Genomic DNA, 24,695 nt, shown 5'->3' on the forward strand with positions numbered 1-24,695 from the left:
ATTAACAAAACAACACCATTTATAATTGCAACAAAAATAAAATAAAATCTTAGGTATACATTTAAACAAGGAGGTGAAAGATGGAAAACTACAAAACATTGATTTTAAAAACTGAAGAAAACACAAATAAATGAAAAGACACCCTGTGTTCATGGACTAGAAGAATTAGTGTTGTTAAAATGTCCACAGTGCTCAAAATGTCTAGATTCAATGCAATCCCTATCAAAATTCCAATGTCATTTTTCACAGAAAAAGAAAAAACAATCCTTAAATTCATAGAAACCACAAAAGACTGAATAGCCAAAACAGTCTTGGGCAAAAGGAACAAAGCTGGAGGCATCACACTCCCTGGTTTCAAAATATACTATAAAGTTATTGTAATCAAAACAGTTATTGTAATCAGAACATGGTACAGGCATAAAAACAGACACATCAACCAATGGAAGATGATAGAAAGCCCAGAAACAAACCCACAACTTTATAGTCAAATTATTTTTGACAAAGGTGCCAAAACACACAATAAAGAAAGGACAGTCTTCAAAAAATGGTATAGGGTAAACTGGATATTCACATGCAGAAGAATGAAAGTGGATGCTCATCTCACATCATATGCAAAAAATCAGCTCAAAATGGATTAAAGACTTAAATATAAGACCTGAAACTGTAAAGCTACTAGCAGAAAACATAGGTGAAAAGCTTCAATACATTGATCTGGGCAGTGATTTTTTTGTATAGGTCCCCAAAAGCACAGGGAACAAAAGTGAAAATAGGCAAATGAAACTGCATCAAACTAAACAGCTTCTGCACAGCAAAGGCCACAATTGACAAAGTGATAAGACAACCCTTGAGTGGGAGAAAATATTTGCAAACCATACATCTGATAAAGGTTTAATATACAAAATATCTAAAGCATTCATACAACTCAATGGCAAGAGACAAATAACCTGATTTTTTTTTTTTAAATGGGCAAAGGACTTGCTATAGTTTGATTTGGCCCCCAAAGTTCATATGTTGGAACTGAGTCCCCAATGCAACAGCGTTGAGAGGTAGGACATTTAAGAGGTGATTAGGTCATGATGACTCAGCCCCAATAAAGGGATTAATGTTGTTATCTTGAGATAGGTTGGTTATAAAAGCAAATTTAGTTCTCTCTTGCTCTCTGTCTCACCATGTGATGCCTTCTGCCAAGTTATGATGCAGCAAGAAGGCCTTCACCAGATGCAGCTCCTTGATCTTGAACTTTCCAGCCTCCAGAACCTTGAGTCAATAAATGTATGTTCTTTATAAATTACCTAGTCTCAGATATTCTGCTATAGCAGCACAAAATGGACTAAGACAGACCAGACAAGAACAGATATTTTTCAAGAGAAGGCTTACATGTGACTAACAAGTTTATGATAAAATGCTCAACATCACTAATCATTAGGGAATGCAAATTAAAACCACAGTATCATCTCATACCTGTTAAAATGGCTATTATAAAAAATATGAAAGATAAGTGCTAGCGAGGATACAGAGAAAATGGAACTCTTACACATTGGTGGTAAGAATGTAAATTAATACAACCATTATGGAAAATGGTATCAAAGTTCCTCATAAAACAAAAAATAGAACTATCATATGATCCAGCAATCCCACTTCTGGTTACATATAAAGGAACCGAAATGGATATGTCGAAGGGAAATCTGCACCCCCATGTTTATTGCAGCATTATTCACAATAGCCAAGGTATGGAAACAACGTAATTGTCCATCAGTGGATGAAGCGATTAAAAAAATGTGGCATATATGCACAATGGAATATTATTCAGCCATAAAGAAAGAAAATTATTTCATTTACAATAATGTAGATGAAACTGGAGGACATTATGCTAAGTGAAATAAGCCAGGCACAGAAAGACAAATACCACATGATCTTACTCATATATGAAATCTAAAAAATCTAACTCAGTGAAGTAATGAGTAGAGTGGTGGTTATCAGAAGCCAAGGGGAAGGAGGAGAAGGGAGAGGGAGGGAAATGGGTAGTTGTTGGAAAAAGGGTATAAAGTTTCATTTAGAAAGGAGGATTAAGTTTTGAGATCTATCTCAGAGCAGGATAACTATAGTCAATAATAATGTATTGTATATTTCAAAATAACTAAGGGAGTACATTTCACATCACCACAATAAATATCAGAAATTCCACTTAAAGAACTTATTCATGTAACCAAACACCACCTGTTTCCCCAAAAACTATTGAAATAATAATAATAAATAAAATAGGCAGGGTGCAGTGGCTCACGCCTGTAACCCCAGCACTTTGGGAGGCCGAGGTGGGTGGATCATGAGGTCAAGAGTTCGAGACCAGCCTGGCCAACATGGCAAAATCCCGTCTCTACTAAAAACACACACAAAAAATTAGCCAGGCATGGTGGCAGGTGCCTGTAATCCCAGCTACCTGGGAGGCTGAGACAGGAGAATTGCTTGAACCTGGGAGGCGGAGATTGCAGTGAGCTGAGATCGTGCCACTGCACTTCAATCTGGGCGACAAGAGCAAGGCTCCATCTCAAAAAATAATAATAATAATAAATAAAAACAAATAAAAAAATAAAGACATTCAAATTATCATTATGTCAATCTGTTTTCTAAAGTTAAATTAAGATCAATGACTGAATGTAACAATATATTAAATGAACTTAAGTTCATATATGTTACAAAAGTGTATTACAAATAAAATAATAAAAGCATTAAAAAGTCAAGTAAAGAGATGAACATGTTAATTAGCTTTATTTAATCATTGCACATTGTATACATATATCAAAACATCACACTGTACCCCACCTAAACGTATATAATTATGATTTATCAATTAAAAATTATAATAAAATTAGAAAGAAGAGATTTTTCTTTTTTTATTTAACTTTTAAGTCCAAGGGTACATGTGCAGGTTTTTTATATAGGTAAACTTGTGTCATGGGGGTTTGTTGTACAGATTATTTCATTACTCAGGTATTAAACCTAGTGCCATTAGTTAGTTTTCTTTATCCTCTTTCTCCTCCCTACCTGCACGCTTTGATAGGCCCCAGTGTGTATTGTTCCTCTCTATGTGTCCATGCATTCTCATCATTTAGCTCCCACTTTGAGAACATTTGATTTTTTTTTTTTCCTGCGTTAGTTTGCCAAAGATAATAGCCTCAAGCTCCATCCATGTTCCTGCAAAGGACATGATCTTGTTCTTTTTTTTATGGCTACACAGTATTCCACGGTGTATATGTACCACATTTTCTTTATCCAGTTTATCACTGATGGACATTTAAGTTGATTCCATGTTTTTGCTATTGTAAACAGTGCTGCAGTGAATATACATGTGCATGTATCTTTATAATAGAATTATTTATATTCCTTTGAGTATATACCCAGTAACGGGACAGCTGGGTCAATGGTATTTCTACTTTTAGGTCTTTGAGGAATCGCTGCACTGTCTTCCACAATGGTTGAATTAATTTACACTCCCACCAACCATATAAAAGCATTCCTTTTTCTCCGCAACCTCACCAGCATGTTATTTTTTGACTTTTTAGTAATAGCCATTCTGACTGGTGTGAGATGGCATCTCATAGTGGTTTTGATTTACACTTCTCTAATGATCAGTGATGTTGAGCTTTTTTTCATATAATTGTTGGCTGCATGTATGTCTTCTTTTGAAAAGTGTCTGTTCATGTACTTTGCCCACTCTTTAATGGGGTTGTTTTTTTCTTGTAAATTTGTTTAAGTTCCTTATAAATACCGGATATTAGACCTTTGTCACATGGATGGTTTGCAAAAATTTTCTCCCATTCTGTAGCTTGCCTGTTTACTCTGTTCATAGTTTCTTTTGCTGTGCAGAAGCTCTTTAGTTTAATTAGATCCCATTTGTCAATTTTTGCTTTTGGCAACTTTGTCATGAAATCTTTGCCCATTCCTGTGTCCAGAATGGTATTGCCTAGGTTGTTTTCCAGGGTTTTTATAGTTTCAGGTTTTACATTTAAATATTTAATCCATTTTGAGTTAATTTTTGTCTTTAATTCATCTTGAGTTAATTTTGTATATTCCCAGAGTAGTGTCTTCATTGCAGGGGCAAAGATAGCACACACTCCATCCTCATTCCAGCCAGTGGAAAGGAGGAAATGGGACAGGTAGACATCTTCCCTTTAAAAGTTTCTACATATTAGTCCAATTCACATGCCATTGACTTGGACTTAGTAATACGATCATACCTCTAAGCAAATGAGGCTGGGTAGCCCTTACCAGCCGAAAAATTCCTTTAGGAAGGAAGAAGAGAAAAGCAAACATGGGGGCACAACTAGCCATATCTTCCACATTGTGTAACTGATATTTCTCATTTATGTTGAGTCATATTTTTTGTTTTTTGTTTTTTTTTTCTTGTAAAAGTATCTTGTTTTTTGTCATGTGTGATTCTTTGGAAAGAAAATATTAAGTTCAGGGCTATTTCTATTTTATGTGTTGGTTCTTTGTGAGAGAGAAAGAAATTAGCAACACAGAAAGTCATCAAACCTGCTAGTTTCCAAAGCTCAGTTTAGCTGTCTTCTGGTAATCTGAGGTCACTTGTGATTAGGGTCCTTGAATCTTTAGGTTTTGTCCCCTCTCCAAAGCTTCTCCTGAGTCTCGGCTTCCAGCTTCCTTGCTTCACAATCACCTTCTCCAGTGTGTCTTCAACTCTTGATGTATCTATCTTCCTCAGTTAACTTGCTGGCAATAGCCTGCCTGAAACAGACCTAAAATAGGACCATCTCCTTAGTCCTTACTTTCATCACTCTAGGCATTCCTTTTATATTTACTGCTGTTATAGATGATCACAAACCTAGCGCTTAAAAGAACACCAATGTATTATCTTACAGTTTTGTAAGTTAGAAGTCTGACACGGGTCTCACTGGGCTAAAATCAAGGTACATACAGGCCTGCATTTCTTCTGGATATTGTAGAAGAGAATATTTCCTTTGCCTTTTCCACCTTATAGAGGCATCTGCATTCCTTGGTCACGAAACCTTTCTCCATCTTCAAAGCCAGCAACAGGAGGTTCAGTATTTCTCACATCACTTCACTCTGACCTCTTCCAGAGTCACATCTGCCTCTGGCTTCCCCATTCTGCCTCCTTCTTCCACTTTTAAGGACCGTTGTAATCACATAGGGCTGACCACATAATCCAAGACAATCTCCAAATCTTAAGATCAACGGATTAACAACTTTCATTCCATCTGCAACCTTTATTCCCCTTTGCCATGTAACATAACGTATTCACAGTTTCCAAGGAATAGGACATGGACATCTTGGAGGGGGCATTATCTTGCCTACCACAATCCCCATTTTTATTCTATTTCCATTGTGGTCAAAAGCACAGATAAAAATCTTTTCTTCTCCTCCTGGCTTTCCTCCACTCCTACTCCCAAGTCAGGTCATTATTCAGCTCAAGGATTGGTACTTGAGAACCAACCTTCCTACCAATTGTCACCTTAATTTGTACATAATCACCTATTCAATTTTAAGTTATTCTATAAATGAATGAGTCACTGTTCAATGTGCTTAATTGAAAGATAGCAAAATGAAGAGGTGATCTTTAGCAACATTTTTAAGCTGCCTTGTACTTGATTTCAAGTTCTAACCACTTGACTTTGGGTTTACAGCACTCTGTGCAATGTTAGTAGCAGCTCTTAAGAAATGAAACTCAACCTCACTCAGAATGATTTGTCAAACCTGGGAAACAGAAGCATTAATATCATCAATTTTGGAAGTTAAGTCTGGGGCTTCAAAGCTGTTTCTGAACAGAGGAACAAGTGAGGAGAATCAGTAAGAGGAGAATGAAAAAGTCCTTGAAAAGTTTTTATATTCAAGTCATTCTACTATAATCAGCCAAACTGCAAATGCATCATCATGGCCCAAAGCAGTGGGATTTAGTAGCAAGATCATGGGAAGAACAGTAGAAGGGCTGGATTCCCACCCAGCTTTTATCACCAACTTGTAGGCACTAACCATGATGAGTTCAAGTTTTATCTTCTTCAGGATGAGGGAGGAAGGCTCTTGGCGCCAACCACCTGAGTGCTAATCAAGGCCAGGAAAGCAATTCTTGCTCCTCCTAGAGTTGAAAGTAGATATGAGAGAATGGTCTCTTGCTTGTAACTCCATAAAAATTTACATCTGATGGGACTGAGTAATGGAATGAGTTGGCGTGGATGGTTGCCAAGGCACCAGTAAGCTGTGCCCATCTGGGGGTTGGTGACACAGTCCTTACTCAACTAACAGCCACTACTCTGCCCTTGAACGGCCCCAACCTCTGCTGCACTCTGGGACCAAGTCCTCACTGTGGCCTGGGTTGTGGTTTTACACTGTACTTCCCTCTTCCTTCCTGAAAGATGAATCAGACTGACATGATTTTTGCCATTCTCTGAAGGGAACTGAGCAAATGTGGGTGTGTCTTTGTGAGTGTTTCTTTTCCCAAGAACCAGACAGTGGCATTTATGATCAATCAATTTTATTAGACAAATATACTACATGCTTTATTTTCTTGATTAGAAAATGAGAAGCCAGTGTACTGCCTAGTTACATTTTACTCTGTGTGTTTTAATACTGTAACATAGAGTTTATGAATAAATAATCTACAAATGAGATTCAGGGATAAAAAACTCTACAATTTTGTATGTATACATGTGAGTATACATCTTTCTGATAAGAAGTTCTATAACACATCAGATTTTCAACAGAATCCATGAACCAAGATAAGACCAACTAATATAGAAGAATGTTCCATTGCTAGAGAGTTAACATCAATTATTGCCATCCACTGATGGAGGCAGCTAATATTCTTAATAATTACAATCATTTAATATCAAGCATCATGTAGTAAAAGTTCTCTTGATCAATCACTCCTGAACAGGTTGGCCAGATTAACCAGTGTTCTCCGTTTCATCTGTAAAATACATTCAAGAAAAATATACTCAAGAAAAAGCCTTGGCCCTTCATCAAAGAATTGGGAGACTAATGCAAATTTACATGTTTTGAGTTAAATTTAAATGTTTAGGAAATGTATGAATCATTTTTATGATTCCCAGATTGAACCAACTTTTTCTATGAGCCAAACAACCATCAATTCCCATTGAATTAATTTAGAACAATTCTCCTATGTTGGGATCCCAAATAGGATGGAAAAAATGGGTTTCAGGACCCACATTTTTCAAGAATGTTAATAGTGTACTTTCAGTGATCCAGAAAAAGAAAATGAATGGATACATTCAACTCTACAGATGATTCCATATTCAGTATCAATATGTTCTTTAGATAAGAGTTGGGCTTTTTTGACTTCAAACTATACTAAAAGGCTACAGTAACCAAAGCAGCATGGTACTGGTATAAGAATAGACATATAGACCAATGGATCAGAATAGAAAACTCAGAAATAAGACCACACACCTACAACCATCTTCAGAGAAAGATGGGAGGAGGTGATATGATTTGGCTCTGTGTCCCCACCCAAATCTCAACTTATCTCAAATTGCAGTCCCCATCGCGTCCAGGGAGCTGGGAGGTGATTGGATTATGGGATGGTTTCCCTCATGCTGTTCTCATGATAGTGGGGAAGTTCTCATGAGATCTGGTGGTTTAAAAGTGGCAGTTTCCCCTGTGCTCTGTCTCTCTCCTGACACCTTGTGAAGAAGGTGTCTTGCTTTTCCTTTGCCTTCTGACATGATTGCAAGTTTCCTGAGGCCTCCCCAGCCATGCAGAACTGAGAGTCAATTAAGTCTCTTTCCTTTATAAATTACGCAGTCTCAGTTAGTATTTTTATAGCAGTGTGAAAATGAACTACTACAGGTGGAGTAAAACTGCATAACACTTCACAGCAAATTGAGAAAATGTCCAACTGTACCTACCAAAGAATAGTAGGGTGGACTGAGGGAGTTAATGGTGATTATGTGGTGATTAAAGTGTCTCCAACTCCACTACCTCTTATTCTCAAGCATCACCACTGTATTTATAAAAATCACCATGACTACTGCGTAGAGAATGAACATAGAGGAGCAAAAGTAGATGCTTGATATGAGGTTTGCTGCAGTGGCACAGGTAGGAGATGATAGTGACTTGAAATTAAGGAGATAATGATGGGAATGAAGCAAAACAGACTATTGTTTTTCTATAAGAACGTAATTGACAGTCACCAGTTCTGTGGCATCCTGGAAATTGTAGAATGCTCCTCCAAGCTGTGCTCTTGCCTCTTTTCTTCATGGTGTTTCTGAATTCAGATGTGTTGTAGACACTGCCCACTCTGATCCTCTCAACCCCATTTTATCACTGTCATATGCCCATCTCCTGGCCGTGGTGTGCTTTTGGCCAAGAATGGAATGCATTTGGAACTCTTTGTCACTAGACTACCCTCCAGCTACTGAAGGACTTTGCCCAAACATGTAGACAGCCAGAAGTGTCTAGGACTTCACGTCCCTCCCACCCCTACTTCTCATTCTACCTGACCAGCTCTTAGCTAATGACAGATGGGTATGGGAATCTGAAAACCTGGCTCCCAAGCCCTGTGTTGAGACAACTCTGAGGCATAACTTACCCTCCAAAGCTACCCTCTATGGGATTTTGCCTCAGAACTCACTTCAATTGGCTTCTTTTCTTCTGCTGTCCTACTTTCTCCACTTCCTTACTGACTTCTGGATGCATGTCCTGAAAAATTCACTTGCACACAAATCCTTATGTCAGGTATTGAGGAGCCCAATCTAAGACAAAACTCTTCTCGCAGGGCTCCCTTCAGGACGAGGGCTTCTCTGACTCACAAGCACAACTCTAAAATTTTATCTGGGAGCCTGCAAAGTCTCATAAAAATGGGTGACTAAACAAACTCCAGCTTAAAAACACTTTAAAATCCAGACTTTGGATATTACATTTAAATCCTTTACCCACTTTATTAATTACATACGTTAGAAATTCTATAGGCTGTAAGACAAGACTTTGCCATTACTTTGTAAGTTCAGGTTTGAAAGAGTCACTTCTCTTTGAGTGTCAACTTCCTCATTTATACAATGAAGATAATAGTATCTAACTTGGAGATCAGAAATAAGGTGTATATAAAGCTTTCACCATAATGTTTAGAATAAGAAGTCGCTTAACAGTTGTTGATGATTATTAGCCTTATAAAGGATAATTAGCCTCTCTTGGGCTACTGGCCCATGAACCTCAGCCAGTCTGATATTTTTCTCTAAATTTGTAGCAAAATGAGAAAACTGAAGCCAATGCAATATGTTTTTCCCACAACTAAAATCACTCTGTTTTTAAAGTCAACATGTCTCTTCTCTTTTTAAATGGTAGTTATAATACATGGAAGTTCTATTTCTAATGACCATATTTGAAAAAATTAAAAAGTGACAACTTGATATCAGTTCTCAAATTTTCTTTTGAGGTCCAAAAACCTGAGAACCAACCTTCTAAGTCAGCATTATAACCAATATAGAAAGCTGCTATTAAGTGAATACTGCTCTTTTTGAGTATTTGTTTCCAGTAATTTTCTGCCATGACTTTTGTCATAGAAGGGTCACATCTGTGGCCCTGCCCCATGGGTATCACTCCCAGGGTAGCCTTTTGTCCCCTACTCAAGAAAGCCTATTGTTGTGCGATTGGTTGAGGATATCATTATTACAGGCATAACCTTGATTCTGCACTGGTTTATTTTTAATAAGTTAAAAAATCCACAAACATCACAACTTTAGCTACCATTAATAATAAATTATTTGCAATGTGTCCTACAACTGATCACTACACACTGGAATGGCCTGAAAGGGTGATACAGAACCAAATGAAACTTGGGTAGGACTACAGATGACAACTGACTCTCTTAATCCACACAACTAACCCAGGGAGAGCAGGATGAAAGCACAGTCAAAACACATTTTCTGTATTTGCATATAAGATGTATCTTTTTATTTTAAAAAAGCATAAATATTTAAGTATTAAGTTAGACCATATGAAATCTCCATCCGCATTTTCATATGGCTCAACCTAACACTAATTATGAACATTGGCTGAATTTTAAAGTTTTTATAGATACAATATAGATTTAAAGAGGCCCTGCCTTACTCTTAACGTCAGCCAGATACCTTCTTAAATAAACTGCAATTAATATTAAACACGCTTATCTCGGAATGTTCACTCCAAGACTAAGTAAATGGATCTTAATCATTTTTGTAGATTCAAACAAAGCCTTCCAGGAAATATAACTGGGTCTGGGTCTTTCTTCACCCTTTAGGAACCATGTTACTACTAATGCTTTACCCTTGATTTGGGCATGAGACTTTAAGGCATTTCTTAGCATTCCCCCAGAAGTATTAGCGTCCACTGACCCATCTCTGTTGCTTATTTTGGTGCCAACCTCTTGGGCACAAGACAGAATATTTGAGCATGAATCCAACTCGGCCATGTTCTGAGTTTATGAGGACAGACTCCTTTTCGATCACAAACTCTTCAATTTAAATGTACACGTGTCTTATTCTTTCAGTTAATGGCTTCAACCTACATTGTATTTCCTTTTTTCATGTTGAAAGAAAAATAAACTATTACCTTTCAACATGATTGATTTTTCAAGCTATTTTTAATCATAAAAGTAGAAACCAGAAAAGCAAGAAAAATCAAGGCTTGACTGCCCATCCACAAGGTGGTATATTCAAATCACTATATAATAAATAGTTACCTATGACTGTTACAAAAGCAGATAACCTAATGTGTTAGTTGCATATCCAGTGTTTTACACAGCATTGTAAGATTTGATCTCTCCCAGGAGTCACCAAGTCATGCCATACCTCAGTCTCTGCAAAGTGTGGGTTTATTTTGTCCTCACTGATTTTCCTTCAGGGACTTTGGTCACAATAGCTTGCTCCCCTGTGGTTGCCCAACTTGAATCAAGTGATGCTTTGAGTCAAGTTGCTTTTTCCTTAACTGAGAAACCAAAGACAGACCGCAGTTAACAATAGTCTTAAAAATAACATCTTGGGAATAATCATCACATGGTTCTTTATTACAGGAAATGCATACCAAATGTCGCCTTGTATTTAAACCTGAAAAGTGGGCAGAGTGTAGGCAGACAATTACACCAGAGGCTATTTAAGGAGGGCAGGTTTTCCATGACTGGCAACAGTTGGCCTTAGAACTCCATCTGTTCCAGACTTAATTTTACATGTAACTATTAGCACAGGTGCCATTAGTTAATATTATAGAAGCAAATTGATTATCATGTAACCTTTTGGAAGTGAGTGGCTCATTCAGATCCCTCTGGCATGACCGTACGTCCAGTACGTTCAGTATGGGTGAGGAGCAAAAACAAAAAACAAACTTGCAAGGACTGTGTCTTTGAGGTTTTTTTAGTCCTTGGAACCAGGGACATGAATTTAATTTAAAGGCCCCTGGAATACAGAGGCCCTTTTACAATTCTCACCACTTCCCTGGAAATCTAACTAGCCAAATGCTACAGGGACATCAGAGCCAGCTACATAATCTGAGGGCCCAGTGCAAAATGAAAATGCAGGTCCTCTTGTTCAAAAAAACAGGAAAAAAATTTGCCATTAAAGGCATAAATATATAAAGCTTTTTCCTTTCTTCTGCAGTTTCTCTCTTGAATTGTCATGGTATTTCTTATTTGCTTTTTAATGTTGTTCTAAGTAAAGAAAAATTGAAATTTTAAATTATTAGCATAAATGTACCATTCATCTTATATTACACGATGCCAGTTATAAATGCAAATATAAGAGCATTTGACCTATATGTGGAAACACCAAAAATTACACAATTTGTATTTCATCATTCATACATTTATGTGTATTTTGTTCTTACCAAAAGAGCGGAAATGCTGCACAAAACTAATTCAACTGTTTTTATTTCACTTCTTCATATGTACACATTCTATCAACACTCAATCTTTGGCTTCCTGAGAAGTAAGGAAGAAGTAAAAGGAAAAGGAATGTGTTGCTCTGTCATTCTCTTTCCTTCTATTGCACCATTTTCAGTGGTTGGCTAACATGTGGAAGTAACACAACTAAGAAAGAATATGATGGGGTTCCTTGGTCCTCCATGTTTCTTAGAATGGCATTGCCTTAGTTCTGAAACCGAAGCAAGTTCAAATGGAAAGCAAGTTCCAGTTCAAATGGAAAGTGTGGCTTCTCAGGGCTGATGGCCCCCCTGCCTACTCAAGTGTAGCCGTAACACCCTTTGAGTGAGTCTCTGTGAATTCACACACACAATGGTTCCACTGAAATTCTGTGCTCAGAGGCATTGCAAACTCTATATGCCAACGGGGCAGCCAGGAACAGCACACACATACATCATTCGCGTCTCCACTACCCATGTTCATGCTCCATTGTCCAACCAGCCCTCACTAACAAAATGTAAGTTCAAAAGTAAAATTATTAAGAATTTCGAGAAGATGACAGCAGGACATAAAACCAAAGTGCAGGGCCCTTCTGAGGGTGGACCCCTGTATGACTACACAGATCTCAAACCCTTGAAGCCGGCCCTGGGAGATCTTTCTCTTTACACTTCAACATTTGTTAAGCATCACATATGTGTGAAAAAGTGAATGAAACAGAGTATGAGACTCGTGCCATCCTTTAAGTCTCTTGGGGACTGTTTGGGTGATTGCTATGTCGATGTTTCCAATAGAAGTGCTACCTGCTTAGCTCCTGAGATGATGCCTAAAGTTGCAAGAGAATATCGATAGCACTCTTGGGGTATGCCTTATACCCAAAATTGCTTTCCCTTGAGGTAAACAAGTGAAAAATACAAGATTTCTGAAGCTGAGACTTAACACTAATGTATGAGCTCAACTTGGCATTCAGAATGTATTACCCATGAGAGTTATTATAGACATACATGCTACAGACGGAACAAGGTGACCAGACACAGCTCTTAGCAGCTTGCCTAAACAGCAACCTAGTGAGCCCCGGCGGTAGATTTGTTGAACCTGAAGTAGTAGCAGAAACTAATTACATTTTAAAATTTTATTTTACTTTTAATTGTGATAAAAACACATACAATTTATCATCCTAACCATTTTAAGCATACAGTTCAGTAGTGTTAAGTATATTCACATTGTTATGCAACGAATCTCCAGAACTTTCTCTTCTTGCAAAACTGAAACTCTGAACTCATTAAACAACTCTGATTTTCCCCTCCCTCCAGCCACTGGCAACCACCATTCTACTTTCTGTTTCTAAGAGTTTAACTACTTTCGATACCTCATGTAAGTGGAATCATGCAGCATTTGTCTCTTTGTGACTGGCTTGTTGCACTTAGCATAATGTCTCAAGGTGCATCCATGTTGTTGTGTATGTCAAAATTTCCTCCCTTTTTAAGGCTGAATAATATTCCATTGCATGTATATACCACATTTTGTTGGAAAGCACTTGGGTCGCTTCCACCTTTTGGCTATTGTGAATAATGCTGCTACAAACATGGGTGTGCAAATATCTCTTAGAGACTCTGCTTTCAGTCGTGTTGGATATATATCCAGAAGTGGGATATCTAGAGTAAACGATGATTTTAAATCACATTGATCCATGTTGGGAGATAAAATGATGTTTGGAATTGTCAGGAGACTATCTTGGGAGTTTGAGGGGTAAAAGAAGTAAAGTGGAGGCACTAAGTTTGAAACAGTTCAAGTGCCTCCCATGCAGTTGTTCAACGATGTGACCTTCTGAACTGGAGAGACAAAATTGCTGACCAAAATAATTATAGAGACAAATACTCTAACCCAAAACTTCAGATTGGAATCAAGTACCACTAAAATAAGTACACTGAAGACATGTAGAAGAAATACTCACTGGACATCCAATTGTTCTTGAAGAGATAAAACTGCTAAGACACTGTTTATGGGTTTGTAACTCAGCACTTGGAGCAATGCAAAAGAACCCTCTGTGGCAAGATAGCAATCTGCAGACAGAAAACAATGTCCCCAGTGAGATATTATAAAAATGCCCTAAAGTAACCCCACTGAGAATACGTCAGTGTTCAACACTTAGTCAACACCCTAGCAGGCTTCACCGATGGATTTTAAAATTATAGAACTTTCAAGTTTATTAGGATGTTAGAGATTATTTAGTCCAACTCTTCCAAGTATAAAAGGAGGAAACCAAGGCCCAGAAAGGTTAAGAGACTCTCCCAGGACCACAAAGCTAGCTGATGACAAAGGCAGCATTGAATTTGTCAATTCTAATGGTGACTCTGCTGATATCCTCAAGGTCACCCTTATAGCAGCAACAGTATAGCAGCAACAAATCTTTGAAAAGACGAAAACTTCTGGAGTATTTCTGTAGCATAGCCAGGCTACCATTGATGCTGTCCACATGCACTCTCCCAATTCAAGGATTTAACTGATGTTTTTCCAAGATACATTATGATGTTTGATGGTTGCAAACAATCAGCATCGTGAAGGCAAGAGTCAGCGCCCCAAATGTATATACAAACATCTCTCCACTCCTTTGGGTTAACTTAAGACATTAAGACCTCAGAAAACTCTTGTTAAAATGGAAATCTATTCCCCAAGAGAGATTATGCATGTATCCATTATGGATATTCACATGCTAGCAGTGATTCATTGATCAAATTAGTTAGTTATCACTTTGCTAAACAAGACACCTCCTGGAATTGAGAGACTGGAACTCAGGTCCCACATATTTTTGTTGAGTGTACAAAGAAGTTGGGTAGAGAAAGGCTAGTTGAGCTAGGGGGTGCAAGTGTGGGGCGTCTGTTTGGGGGCTCTGAGGAAGAGGTAAGCTTTAGATAGGGAATAAACACCAAAAAGAAGGTATAAACGGGTCAAAAAAATTCACTTACCTAACAATTTTACCATGAAGAGCTACTAGGAATGCTATAGTTGGAAGCTAAATGTCCATATGACCCATATTGTGTGCAATATAAAATAATTTTTGATTATCCAACAACTTCTAAGACAAAAAAGGTGGATCTGCAGTGTGGAACTTTAAAAACTTGGATTCCAAACTGTTCATACACCCTGCAGTAATATTCCTACTTGACAGAGAATAGACTAAACTTGGCTAAGATAACAACCATGTTGCTATAAAAGGAAGGGAAGAAAAAATGTTATGGAAAAAACCTCTGATATTCCACCAATGATGGAGTCACCCAGTTTGAGGGAACTGTGTCCCCTCTGTCACTAGACAATTGAGACAGATAGATAATGCAAATAGACCCTTTGGAAATTGACTGAGATTAAGGCAGAGTGAATATTTATTTTCTTTACCTTATCTTTATTTTTCCTATATTCATGTGCTGCATGTTGATTCAGCCATTAGAGACCGTGAAGGTTCAGATAAGCTCAGGGAAACCCCACAGGAGTGGTGGCTGTTTTCCATTCTCTCTTTGGTGCATGTATTTGTTTTGCAGCCAGCCATGCTGGGTGGCTGGTTCCCTGGACCCAATTCCTGATACCCAGGAAATTCCAGAGATGCCAGGATCTTTGGGGTCAGTCACAGAGAACTCACACCACACCTGATCTTTGCACGGGGAATTTGTCCCAGACAATTCTGAGGGTATCTGGGAATGGCAAATTCATTCCCCGGGAGGTCCCAAAGGACTTACTCGTCAGAGAGATGTAGCACTCATAAGAAAGTCTGAATAAGAAAACCGTGACTAAAATGTTCACAAGGGCAGAGATTCCTGGGCAAGCCACTATTCCCTCATTGCTTATAGAACTTCTGATACTCCCTGGTTAACCCCATATCCTTTTCTTGCTCTCCTAAAAATCATTAACATACCATTCTGAGCACAATTCTAAGCATTTTACATATATTATCTCGTTTCTTTCCACTGTAACCTTGCTAGATAAGTGCTCTTATCATTCCCCTTTCACAGATGAGAAAAGTGAGATTCAGAGAAGGAAAATGAATCAGCCCAGGTCACAGAATGAGTGAGGAGTAGGACTCAGACCCAGCCTTGTGGAACTACAAAGCACATGGTCTTTACACAAACTGTTTTTCCTCCTCGGTATCTTGGTTTCTCTGGGAAATGAGGAGGCTCCTTATTTCTCTGCCCCATATTTCCCCAGCCCTTCACTTTGGAGCCTCAGGACTGAGCCCAGCCTAAGAAGAGTTGGGCTTTGAGGAAACAATCCCTTGACTTCTGCTTACTAAAAGCTGCCAAAGGTCAACAAGACCCAGATCCTTCCATGGGTAGTGCCCTCCTCTGGGTTCAAGCCACCTAGTCTGGCTGCCTGCCGAAGACTTTCCATCCCCAAGGGGAGACTGTCCAGGAGAGATGGCCATCTGGGAACAACCTTCTTGATGTTCCTTTGGCTACACATTTTGTTGATTTCCTTAAGTGTGTTTTCTTAATGGGGTTTCTGTTTCTTTTCTGGCTTGGTTTGTGATTTGACTTCACTTCTGTTTATTTCTTATTATTTGGCCCAACACACTTGTTTTCATTTGACTTTTTTCTTCTCAGACTTCTGGCATACATGACCTGGGGCTCATTTTGCCATACGATATGCCACCCTGTCTGTGTATTTTGTCTGAAGTTCTTGGAAGCCAAAACTTAAACATCATGAAAATAAGATGGGGGAAATTATTCAAGCTTTTTGACTTAGGCAAAGATCATCTTGTGAATGAAATACATAGCTGCTATTGAAATCACGTTACTTCAGTGGTTCAGTACTTTCATAAAGGATGAAAGCTGCCATTAGAAATGTAGCATCCATCACTTTAAAAAGAAATTAAAAAGTAAAGTGTTACTGACCCTTTTTCTTTGGAGATGCAGGCATGGGGCAGACAAGGCTGGGTGATCACCAGCTCAGAACCCTGGGGAAAAAGAGAGACTTAATTCTCAGCCCTGAAAACTAGAGCACAGACCAGCTAGGATGGTATAGGACAAAGTGTAGCAGGGCAGGGTGGACTCAGTCATTTCCCATAGAAGATCATCATCAGACTGAATATGACATGTCACATGTATGTGCCCAATCCAAGGTAATGTTCTTAAAATTTTTGTAAACCAAGCTAGTCTGTAGTCTGCCTGGACCTAATTATTTTCCTCACACATCCAAGAATGTGTTTGGAAGACTTGTAGCAGAAAAGATGAGATATTAAATAATGATACAATAGACTTGAGTTTTAATTCTACTGAGAGTGAAAGAAAAGGCCCAAATAATAAGCATCCTGGGTTAAACTGGGAAATATTTTCCAATGATCACAAAATACACAGAGGAGAAGGCCAAGTCGAGTAGATTCCAAATGTAACTAAATACAGAGGATAGTGAAGAGCTTTATAATGAGGCTGTACTGTTCTTGAATTTATTTAGAAGTCTTAACAGTTTGCTATGTGCTAAGGTTTTAGAATCAGTGAGGTCTGAGTTCAGGTCCTGGCTGTGCAACTTACTAGCTGAATGATGTGGAGCATTCAGTTACTTTGTCTGTAAAATGAAAACAATAATGTATATCATTTAGGGTTGCTATGAGGTTCAACTGAGATAATGCATATAAAGCACTTAGGACTATGCTGACATATGATAACTTTTCATAAGTGGTTATTCTTCTGTGTTATTCTACCACTGCATGTATTTCCTGTTAGCATTTGTTGAGAGCCTCATGCACACAGCCTAGCACCCTATGAAATCACAAATATTGTCTCATGTATGCTTACAGTAAACATTGAAGAAGAGTTGCCTTATTGTTTACCTAATTCTGTCTTTATAGAAACTGAAGTGAAGGCTGCCTTGACCAAAAGCATATGGGAAAGCAAGAGGCATCAATCAAAGCTAAAACCGAAAGCTCTAGCAGCTCCTCTCCAACCTCTTTCTCTAGTGTCTCCACTACCCGCAGAAGTAGAATGGAGAGGACCTAATACAGGCCCAGAGGGCCCAAGAAGGCTTCCCAGAGGAGATGCTAAGATCTGAAATTATAAACTAGATGTGGAGAGAGGAGAAGGAATAGAGAGAACTTTAGATCTGGAAGACAAAGAGAAGGAGAACCCCACATTGAGGTCTCCCCTCTTTCCTCTAACTTCTTTCCCAAAGAATGTTTATGTCCAGGGATTTGTTGCAAAGTACCCACAATCACCAGCTGGAGAAGTGGGTCTCAATGGGCATGCGTACATGCGACCTTCAGGGACTCAAGAATGCACCAATAACAAAATAAGTCCATCCACACCAGTCACTTGCATCAATATATAATAGATGTTTGTTTGTTTAGAGAGATCGTTGGACAAAAAGTGTTCTATATCATTAGCAACTGCACTTTGGAGTACCAAAATAAACAAAATGCTAAAATGCATAATAGTGCTCAACTTTGCCAGGTATAACAATATAAAAAATTCTATATAAAAAACAAAATAAAAAATTCTGAGAATGTAGGCGCCAAGGTCAACTTGGAACTTAATTCTAGGTTCAGGTTCTTGCAAACCACCAGCTCTACTGTGCTCTTTTCTGAGGCAAGAAGAAGAAAGGATTGCCTGTGGTGGTTAAAGTCATAGCTATGGTGGATCTTTGATGAGTTCGTGGGCCCATCACCTCTTCCCTCTTTTTCTGGTAATAGCATGTTTCTTCCTCGGGAGGCTGCTCCTCCCTAACTTCATCCATGTGATTTCAGGGAGCTGCCCTTAATGCTATCCCACCCACCTAATCAGAGATGAGAGCATGTAACTGAGACCTGGACATCCATAGTGCCACTTTCCTGTGAACAGTGATTACTCAAGGGATGGGCGCATGCTCCTAGCCAGGTTAATCAGTCATTTCCCTGGACTTTTCTAAATAGAGCTGACAGGGAAGAGCTCTCTTTCCTTCTCTGGCACCAAGACTGTGAGGACATAAGCCTAAAATATTTACACCAAGCTACCATCAGATAGAAAAAGCTCGTCTATAGTGGAAGATGAGTCATGGTCCTGCTAGAGTTGAAGTCCTTGGTTCTAGGGTGTTCCTGGGGCCAGCTCCCCTCCTGCCTTTCCCAGGCACAAGTTGTGTTTCTGTTATTTGCAACTAGGAGTCTTAGATAATATGGAGGGAAAACTCAGCCAGATATGTTCAGGACAAAACAACTGATAAAACTAAAGGGGTAATAGAAGTCATCTATCCATTAGAGAACCTTTTAGAGGAGGGATTGTAGGGACTATGAATCAAGCAATGAAAACAAAAAGATGGAGGGTAGGTTAGAGCAACCTTGACTGCCATGCTATCTACATTTCCTAGACTTCAGAGTGGAGCTGAGCTTCTCAACAAAACAACAAATTTGGATGTTTCGTCTCTGCACTGTACACATACTTGCATATTTTGTGTAGTATTTCAGGAGGGTCACGAACCCCTTGAAGCTGATTAGGAACTGTCTTCTAAAGGCTATATGATGAAACTAGTGCTAATGATGATGCTAGTGATTCAAATTTCCACTTAGCCTCTTGCTAGCTGTGTGTTGTTTAACCTCTCCAAGTCATAGATACTTTATTTATAATACTGAAATAATACAAAACATTGACTATAACAGAAAAGTTCAGCATATTAAATTAGATCATATATGCAAAGCACCTGGTACAGGGGTGACTCACAGTTGCTACTCAATAAATGCAGTCATCATCATCATCATTATCATCATCAGGTTAGGCATTGGGATGCTTAAAGATTGATTCACTGAAGATACACAGATACCAAGAATTTAACTTTCATAATCAACTTTATATTTAATCTTGAAAGTGTCATTGTATTATAATGACAATGCATAAAAACAGGAGCCCTCTGGTGGTCAAAACCACTTGCAGAATACATGGAAAACACAATCTTTTTTTTTTTTTTTTTTTTTTTGAGATGGAGTACTTGCTCTGTCGCCCAGGCTGGAGTGCAGTGGCGCGATCTTGGCTCACTCGGCTCACTCCAAGCTCCGCCTCCTGGGTTCACACCATTCTCCTGCCTCAGCCTCCCCAGTAGCCAGGACTGCAGGCGCCCACCACCACACCTGGCTAATTTTTTGTATTTTTAGTAGAGATGGGATTTCACTGTGTTAGCCAGGATGGTCTCCATCTCCTGACCTCCGCCCACCTCGGCCTGGAAAACACTATCTTCATTTAAGTATAAAAAGGACTCACATAAGAATATTTTTATCTCCATCCCATAACATAAATAAGAAGTAATAGGTGTACCTATAGGATCATGGGCTGAATTATGTCCCCCCAAAAATTCATATGTTGACATCCTAACCCCTAGTCCCTCAAAAAGTGACTGTATTTGGAGATACGTTCTTGAAAACGGTAATTAAGCTAAAATAAAGTCATTAGGGTTGTGCTTAATCCAATAGGACTGTTTTAAGAAGAGAAGATTTAGACATAGATATGTACAGAGGAACGACCCTATGAGAACACAGGGAGAAAGTAGCCATCTTCAAGCCAAAGAGAGAGAGCTTAGGAGAAAACAACCCTGTCAATAATTTGATCTCAGACTTTCAGCCTCCAGAACTGTGGAAAAACAGATTTCTGTTGTTTAAGCCACCTAGTCTGTTATGCTTTATGGCAGCCCTAGCAGACCAAAACATATGAATGGAGGTCCCAATCAATAGATAACATCAATTTTCTGTTTAGTGTAAGTTGTGCCAACAGAAGTAACCTGTTGTCTTCTCTGAGGTCCATTTGGATATAACCTGGGATGACATATCCCATAAATCATGGTGCTAATGAGGTTAGGGCCAAGGAGTTGTTTCTGGGTATAGGTCACATGAGATTTACCTTGTTTCATGGTCAAACAGTAATCATTGAAAATAAAACCAAGAAGACCTATATGAATACAGTATATGGCTAGGTACAGTCCAAAACCATCAATCAAAAATAATAGAAGCAACATGTTCATTGACAAGGTCTAACACGTGTAACAAAATTTAATCCTGTAAATAATTATAATTTGCAATAGAATTTTCATAATTTGCTGTAGTTTTTGCTTAAATTTTTTTCCAAACTTCACAAGAAGTGCCCTTACAATTGCTATTCTTCTTTTTCCTACTCTTAAAGAACATGAAGTGAAAAGTCGGAGAAGGTCAGTAAAGAAAGTTGCAAAGGTACAGTTCAAACCTTCTTGACTCCATATCCCATGCTCCTTTTACTACTTCCGGCTGCCCCCTCACATTTCACATTTTACACGAACCTCAATTGCTGAAGCCTTCTCAAAGCATCAGTATCAAATATGAGATTTTTTTTTCACAGAGAGTGGCAGCCAATTGTCCTATAAGCTTGTGTTTATGGACTAAACACGTGAAAAAAGTAGGTGGATATGAGATCTCCTGTCCAGAGTGTCAAAATGATTGGAAAGGTACAGATCTGAGAAGGAAGAATCTTTTCATCCTTATAATTTTATGTTATCCTGTGCAGTAACTGTTTAATGAGAATTGGTGTGATCTCTCTGTGTTGACAGAAGCATACTTTCGTTACAGTAGAGTCCTACATTGCCTTTTCTTGGTTTGAAGGTAATCTCTTGAATAACTGACCCTTGGTTGCATTTTAATGCTGACCATTTAAGAGTGTAAATAAGAATTCATGAGAAAATTATTTAACCAGTAGAATTCAGCACTAGCAAAGCGCTCTCACATCAGATAATTAAATTCAAACATACAAAACTGTTGCATTAAATGCAGTAAGGTTTGATTGATTGGGAGTCCATTAATGCATGACGATTTAATTTAGCTGATGTTAAATTTAATTTAATCTAGCTGACGTTTACCTCTGAACTTTCTCTGAAGAAAGAATGTGCAAAGAAAATTACTATAGCGTGAAGCAGGGGCCGCCATTCCAGGGAGCTTGCCGACGCTGTCACAGGGGTGGATCCTGAGCTGCCAAAGCTGCAGTCCTGCTCTTCCCGCGTGGGCTTCTCTTTTCTTTTCTTTTCTTTTTTTTTTTTTTTTTTTTTTTTTTTGAGACGGAGTCTTGCTTTGTCGCCCAGGCTGGAGTGCAGTGGCGCAATCTCGGCTCACTGCAAGCTCGGCCTCCCGGATTCCAGCAATTCTCCTGCCTCAACCTCCCGAGTAGCTGGGACTACAGGCGCCCGCCACCACGCCCGGCTAATTTTTTCATTTTTTGGTAGAGACGGGGTTTCATCATATTGGCTAGGCTGGTCTCGAACTCCTGACCTCCTGATCCGCCCGCCTCGGCCTCTCAAAGTGCTGGGATTACAGGCGTGAGCCACCATCCACCACGCCTGGTCCCGTGTGGGCTTCTCTAATTCCATTGTTTTTTTGAGATGGCGTAGCCATCCTCGCAGCCTGATATTCGGGTTGGGCGGTCCCGTGGCCTGGGCGTAGGGACTTAACAGTAACAACAGCAGCGGCGATGGGGGCGGTGGCAGCAGCCGCAGTCTCTTCCCGAACACGAGCACCACAGGCGCCCGAAAGCCTGCACAGGCGTTTAGAGAAAATGGCGGACGATATTGATGTTGAAGCAATGCTTGAGGTTCCTTACAAGAAGGCTGAGAACCAGTTGAGCAGGGCCAACGGCCATGAAGAACGTAGCAAAAAGAGGGAAAAAAAGCAAGAGCAGAAGTCGTAGTCGTGAACGAAAGAGAAGCAAAAGTAAAGAACGGAAGTGAAGTAGAGATAGAGAAAGGAAAAAGAGCAAAAGCCATGAAAGGAAGCGAAATCGAAGCAGAGAGGCGACGGAGCCGTTCCAGAAGTAGAGATCGAAGATTTAGAGGCCGCTACAGAAGTCCTTATTCCGGACCAAAGTTTAACAGTGCCATCTGAGGAAAGATTGGGTTGCCTCATAGTATCAAATTAAGCAGACGACGTTTCCGAAGCAAAAGTCCATTCAGAAAAGACAAGAGCCCTGTGAGGGAACCTATTGATAATCTAACTCCTGAGGAAAGAGATGCAAGGATAGTCTTCTGTATGCCTCTGGCGGCAGGAATTCGACCAAAGGATTTGGAAGAGTTTTTCTCTACAGTAGGAAAGGCTCGAGACGTGAGGATGATTTCTGATAGAAATTCAAGACGTTCCAAAGGAATTGCTTACGTGGAGTTCGTGGATGTTAGCTCAGTGCCTCTAGCAATAGGATTAACTGGCCAACGAGTTTCAGGAGTGCCAGTCAATAGTACAGGCATCACAGGCAGAAAAAAACAGAGCTGCAGCCATGGCAAACAATGTACAAAAGGGAAGTGCTGGGCCTAAGAGGCTTTATGTGGACTCATTACACTTTAACATAGCTGAAGATACGCTTCGTGGAATCCTTGAGCCTTTCGGAAGGATTCAAAGTATCCAGCTGATGATAAACAGTGAAACTGGTCAATCCAAGGGATATGGATTTACTACATTTTCTGATTCAGAATGTGCCAAAAACACTTTGTAACAATTTAATGGATTCGAACTAGCAGGAAGGCCAATGAAAGTTGGTCATGTTACTGAACATGCTGATGCTTCGAGTACTAGTTCATTTTTGGACAGTGACAAACTGGAAGGGACTGGAATTGATTTGGGAACAACTGGTCGTCTTCAGTTAATGGCAAGACTTGCAGAGGATACAGGTTTGCAGATTCCACCAGCAGCACAGCAAGCTCTACAAATGAGTGGCTCTTTGGCATTTGATGCTGTGGCAGAATTCTCTTTTGTTATAGATTTGCAAACAAGACTTTCCCAGCAGACTGAAGCTTCAACTTTAGCTGCAGCTGCCTCTGTTCAGCCACTTGCAACACAGTGTTTCCAACTCTCTAACATGTTTAACCCTCAAACAGAAGAAGTTGGGTGGGATACAGAGAGTAAAGACGATGTGATTGAAGAATGTAATAAACATGGAGGAGTTAATAATATTTATGTGGACAAAAATTCAGCTCAGGGCAATGTGTATGTGAAGTGCCCATCAATTGCTACAGCTATTGCTGCTGTCAATGCATTGCATGGTAGGTGGTTTGCTGGTAAAATGATAACAGCAGCATATGTACCTCTTCCAACTTACTACAACCTGTTTCCTGATTCTATGACAGCAACACAACTACTGGTTCCAAGTAGACGATGAAGGAAGATATAGTCCCTTATGTATATAACTTTTCTTCTTTCTTGAGAATTCATCTTATCTTTTATTTAGATAAAAATAAAGAGGCAAGAATCTACTGTCATTTGTATACAATTCCTGTTACCTTGAAAAAACAAAAATGTTAACTGGAATGCAGCGTGCTCATTCTCCCTAAAGAGCAAATCCCACTGTATAAAAAACTGTTCTCTTGTTCTACCTTTTAAAATGTTCGTGTAGAAAATTAATGAACTATAGGAATAGCTCTAGGAGAACAAATGTGCTTTCTGTAAAAAGGCAGACCAAGGATGTAATGTTTTTAATGTTTCAGAAGCCTAACTTTTTACACAGCAGTTACATTTCACATTTCACTAATGTTGATATTTGGCTAATGGTTGAGCAGGTTTCTGAAATACACATTTACTATATGGGAATACAAGACAGCTAAAGGGCTGTTTGGTTAGCATCTCATCTTGCATTTTGATCAATTGGCAAGAAAGGGGGATTTCAAAATTATAATATTTCTTGGTAGTATCTTTTCAATTAATTTATCTGTAAAAGTTTCTTCATAAATACTATGTGTTCTGGTGTGTCTTAAAATTCCAAACAAAATGATCCCTACATTTCCTGAAGATGTTTAGTGAGAGTCTGGTAAGCAAAGCAGTCTGAGAAAGAAATAGGAAATGCAGAAATAGGTTTTGTCTGGTTGCATATAATCTTTG

General features: G+C 39.0%; 1 protein-coding gene and 1 pseudogene across 2 annotated transcripts in view; one reads left to right on the forward strand and one right to left on the reverse strand.

Moving 5' to 3' along the window:
- Window positions 1-11,323, reverse strand: part of NDP (Norrie disease (pseudoglioma)) — a 66,492-nt gene extending 55,169 nt beyond the window's left edge. Inside the window, exons 1-2 of the mRNA XM_011938657.1 lie at window positions 11,255-11,323; window positions 10,818-10,953 (exon numbers count right to left, since the gene is read on the reverse strand). The gene's annotated coding sequence lies outside the window, so the exon portion shown is untranslated. The remainder of the gene's footprint in view (window positions 1-10,817; window positions 10,954-11,254) is intronic.
- Window positions 11,324-22,389: 11,066 nt separating this feature from the next.
- Window positions 22,390-24,128, forward strand: LOC105509434 (annotated as a pseudogene). The gene has a single exon (XR_001001437.1). The product of XR_001001437.1 is annotated as an RNA-binding protein 39 pseudogene (transcript).
- The last annotated feature ends 567 nt before the right edge of the window (window positions 24,129-24,695 follow it).

The sequence above is a fragment of the Colobus angolensis genome, unplaced genomic scaffold (assembly GCF_000951035.1).
Source record: "Colobus angolensis palliatus isolate OR3802 unplaced genomic scaffold, Cang.pa_1.0 Scaffold176, whole genome shotgun sequence".
NCBI classification, from domain to species: Eukaryota; Metazoa; Chordata; class Mammalia; order Primates; family Cercopithecidae; genus Colobus; species Colobus angolensis.